The 4,911-nt window shown below is 39.1% G+C and overlaps 1 pseudogene across 1 annotated transcript; it reads left to right on the top strand.

Moving 5' to 3' along the window:
- Nucleotides 1-1,790: 1,790 nt before the first annotated feature.
- On the top strand, nucleotides 1,791-2,667 carry LOC306638292 (protein sprouty homolog 1-like; annotated as a pseudogene). The gene has a single exon. The product of its transcript is annotated as a protein sprouty homolog 1-like (transcript).
- Nucleotides 2,668-4,911: the final 2,244 nt, after the last annotated feature.

Genomic DNA, 4,911 nt, shown 5'->3' on the forward strand with positions numbered 1-4,911 from the left:
ATGTACTGTTCATATTTGCACATGCTATACTTTTATGTGACTGGTGGCTCTGTAGGTTTGTTTATATCAGAATCACCACAAACATGAGCAACGCATTGCTCTAGGGCATTATGATGGCCATGATATCACTAGGCAATAGAAAATTTTCAGCTCCTTTATAATCTTATGGGACCACTGTTGTAAATATTGTCCATCATTGACCAGAACATTGCAGCTCTTAACTGTGATTTTGTTTTGTTTTTTATTGTTAGTTCAGTTTAGTTATACATAACAGCAGAATACATTTTGATTCATTGTACACAAACGAAGTACAACTTTTCATTTCTCTGGTTGTACATGATGTAGAGTCACACCATTCATGTAATCATAATTGTGATTTTTTTATTACAGCTGTGTTTGGCAATCAACTTACAAAACTCCTGAAAACTTAACCATCTGCACTTATGAACCAGTACAAATCAGTTCTAGTACACTCATCTTGCCTTTTAATGCATTACTCTTCAGTTTAAGTCAGTCAGAGTTCGTTTGAAACAGGAACTAGTCAGCAAAGCAGGAGGTTGGCATTTTCAACTATGAAATCTTGCAGTCCTTGGTCTGCTTATGACTCCATTAACATAGGGTTGACTTAAGAGTGAGCGCAAGTTATACTGAGAGAGTATAGCCCTGGTGCAAGACATTGTATGATTATGTGCTAAATTCTAGGGTTCACACTAACTTTTTGAGAATCTCAGAACTAAGAGAGGCCAGTTGTAGGTAGACTGTCTAGAAAAGTTTGAGATGTTGGATTTGAGCTGGCTTTGAAAAATGACAGAATTTGATAAAAATTTGGTTTTTGTTTATAATTGTAGGAGCCTCTTAAAACTGAACTGCTTGTTAACTAACAAGTGTTTATTTCTTGGTCATAGAAACTTCAGGAAAATAAAAATGTGGAGGACGAAAGTTGGAAAACCCCAAATTTGTTCTTTCCCATGAAATTCTTGAAACATCTGTCTGATAATCTCAGCAAGGACCCAATGATAATCTATTCCTATTTAGTAGATAGACAAGGGTCTATTGTTATCCCACTATACAGCTAAGAAAGTTGACCCACAAAGAGGTTAGTAATATTCCCTAAGTCACACTGCTTGAACTTGGTGGAATTAGATTTAAACCCAGGCAGACTGGCTCCTGAGTTGAACCTTTTACCCAGTATGTTCCACTGTTTTTCTGATGACAGTTTTCTTACCCATCAAGTGGGTACTGTCTATTTTATCTCACACTTAAGGTATCAGATGAGTATACAGAAGTGTAAAGGAGACCATTAACAGATTAAAGACAATGATGAAAGTCATCCTTGTGAATGTAAATGGAAGGAAATGTGAATGGAAGGAAAAGCAGCAGCTGTCCTGTTATTCTATACAGCTTTTGTTTCTGCTCTTAACATCTGAATGATGGGCTTCCTGAAAGTCTATATTTCTTTCCAACCATGGTATACAAAAAAAAAAAATTTCATGTATCTCATGTATCTCAGACATTTTGTCACAGCATGCTGCTGAGCTACCAGGAGCACATGAGCCAGGAGAGGTTGAGGGAGAGCCTGGATGGAAGTGGGCTGCTGGTATTGCAGCAGGGGTTGGTGGGGAAGGCAGCTGCATGCTGAGGCCCAGGGCAATGCCCCTGCATTCCTGCAGCATCCCGCCCCTTGACACTGACTCAGAGCCACCTGCAGCCTGCGCCTGGACTCAGTCGGGGTCACACAGGGAGGGCCTCCACCACTTCTTGGGCCTGTGATTTTGGATGCATGACAGGTTTCCACTGATTGCCAGAATTCAAGATGATTACACATGGATCCCCAAAATCAGCATGGCAGTTGCAGTTGGTTTAGTTGTGACCCAGCAGCCTTCTTTGAAGGGCTGTCAGAGAGCAGACTATGAGAGACATTCAGCCTACTTCTATTTTGTCCCTCAACCAGATGGAGACTATCAAAGGCAGTGATCAGTACACAGAAGATTCTTCCGTGGTGAGAAGATTGCTCCTTGAACAGCACCTAGACAAGAAAAGCAGGAGAGGACTCTTAAAATCAAAACAATCAGTGTGAATAATAGCTAAGAGCAGAGACCTACCAGCCACCTGGGACATGCAGGACTCCTCAGCAAAGTGAGGGACCCCATTTTGAGCAGATTCACCAGCAAAGAAGGTGCACCCAGTGCTGGCAGTAGCAAACAGCACCTCCTCTGAGCAGGGGCTGTTAGGAAGGTCACCACCTTCTAGACCAGGCCGAGCTCTGAGGTCAGAAAGGACTGAACACAGTTTAAACAACTGATTGTGGGTTCCCTGAAAGAGGACCCTATACAGCTCAAGTTCAGCTGCCAACAGTGCAGGAAGTACAAGTGTGGGGCACGGAGGTTTCCAGGCCGAACTGTCTGGCCTGTAGCCAGACGTGCCTTTGCTCTGCCCAGAACATAGTGGAATAAGGGAACCTCTTTGTGCTTGGTCAAGGGCATCTTCTACAATTGCTCCAGTGACAACGAAGGGGATTCTTACTTGTGTCATCCTTGCTTCTGCTCACAATCGCACTGCTGCTCAAGATATCTGTGTATGGGACCCATGTGCCTGTTTTTGCCTTGATTGTTCTGTTATCCTCCTACAAAGGGATGCCTGAAGCTCTGCAGGGGTTGTTATGACTGACTCCACTGCCCAGTGCAGATGTAAGCACTCCAACACTATTTTTAAGCTGGAGAGTTGCCCAGGATAGATCATCATGATTTTTGGAAGTTAGATGGATTTCCTAAACTTCTAGCTTTCATCTTATGGCTTTAAGAAAGATCCTATTAGATTCTGATTTTCTTTTCTTTGGAGAGTTTTCCTATTAAATATATTTAATACCAGGGATTTGGTACCAGGGATTGAATCCAGGAGGGCTTAACCACTTAACCACTGAGCCACATTCCCAGCTCCTTTATATATATATATTTCATTTAAAGACAGGGTCTTGCTAAGTTGCTTAGGGCCTTGCTAAATTCTTGAGGCTGGCTTGGAACTCGTGATTCTCCTGCCTCAGCCTCCAGAGTCACTGGGAATATAAGTGTGAACCACAGTGCTCCACACAAAAATTTTCCTTTAACCACTGCCCTCTCCTGTTTGCCCCTAAGAGTTCTCTCCCTCCGTTTTGGCATTACCCTACTCCAGATGCCAGGTGGGGTTTTTGTATGTTTTTCTTCTTTCCATGTAATTTTAGATCTTCTTTATAATGTAAATCTTCACTTTGGAGATATATTGATTGTAACTTGATCATTCATATTCCAACTTTCATATGTGTGAAGGACTCAAATACCCTCTTCCACACATGCTCTTTACCAAATTTTTGTTGTCATTGAGGTTGCTTGGATAGCTGAAGTGTATGCTAATCCATCTATAGTGTCACAGAGCTGTGCTGCCTAAAATGATCTTGTCTCCTTAACATTGCTCCTTTTGACCTCTCGGGTAGCTAACAACTGAGTACTCTACTATTTTCTATGTTTTCATTGCCTTAGTCAAAAATTGTGGTGCTTTTTGACATTTAATGTGTAAATCACACAATTGAATTCTGATTATTTTTACTTTAGATTTATGCAGAATGAGAATTTACAAAGTCAATGAATAAGGAAGGAATTTTGTGGTATTATTTCAATAATTGAAATATATCCCTGAATATGTTTTAGAGAGTTAAACTTGGTCATTTGTTCAATATTTAGCTTAATTCTATTTTTTATTTAATTTTTTATGTCTTTTTTATTGGTTCTTTTTAGTTAAACATGACAGTACAATTCATTTTGATAAAATTATATAAGCATGGAATATATCTTATTCTAATTAGAACCCCATTCTGTAGATGTACATGATGGTGAGATTCACTGTAGTGTGTTCATATAAGTACTTAGGAAAATTGTGTCAGATTCATTCCATTGTCTTTTCTCTTCCTATCCTTACCTTAATTCCCCTTTGTCTAATCAACTGAAATTCTTTTCTCCCCCTCACCCCTTATTGAGGGTTGACTTCCACATATCAGCAAAAACATTTGATCTTTGTTTTTTTTTTTTTTTTAATTGGCTCATTTCACTTATGGTATGATGGTTATGTATAATAGTTTCCAGATTCATCCATTTTCTGGTAAATGTCATAAAATCATTCTTCTTTATGACTAACACTGTACTGTGCATACATATATTTTCTTTATTCATTCATCTGTTGAAGGGCACCTAGGTTGGTTCTATAGCTTAGTTGTTGTGAATTGTGGTGCTATAAACATTGATATGGCTGTGTCACTGTAGTATGCTGATTTTAAGTCTTTTGGTTATATACCCAGGAGTGGGATAAATGGGTCAAATGGTAATTCCATTCCAAGTTTTTTGAGGAATCTCCATAAGTTATTCATAGTGGTTACACCAATTTGTAGTCCCACCAGCAATGTATGAGAATACCCCTTTCCCCACATCCTTTATTGTCACTTGTATTCTTGATTGTTGCCATTCTGACTGGAGATGAAATCTCAGTGTAGTTTTAATTTGCATTTTTCTAATTGCTAGAGATGTTGAGCATTTTTTCATATATTTGTTAACCATTTGTATTTCTTCTTCTGAGAAGTGTCTGTGCAGTTACTTTGCCCATTTATTGAGTGGTTTGTTTTGGGGTGTTAAGTTTTTTTAGTTCTTTCTATATCCTGGAAATTAATACCCTACTGAGGTGCAGGTGGCAAAGATTTTCTCCCATTCTGTAGGCTCTCTGTTCACATTTTTTATTGTTTCATTTGTTGTAAAGAAGCTTTTAAATTTGATGCCATCCCATTAATTGATTATCAATTTAACCTCTTGTGCTTTAGGAGTCTTGTTAAGGAAGTCAGTTTCTGAGCTGATATTTTGGTAGTGGACCTACATTCTGTTCTATTAGGTGCAG

The sequence above is a fragment of the Sciurus vulgaris genome (genome assembly GCF_902686455.1).
Source record: "Sciurus vulgaris genome assembly, chromosome: 10".
NCBI classification, from domain to species: Eukaryota; Metazoa; Chordata; class Mammalia; order Rodentia; family Sciuridae; genus Sciurus; species Sciurus vulgaris.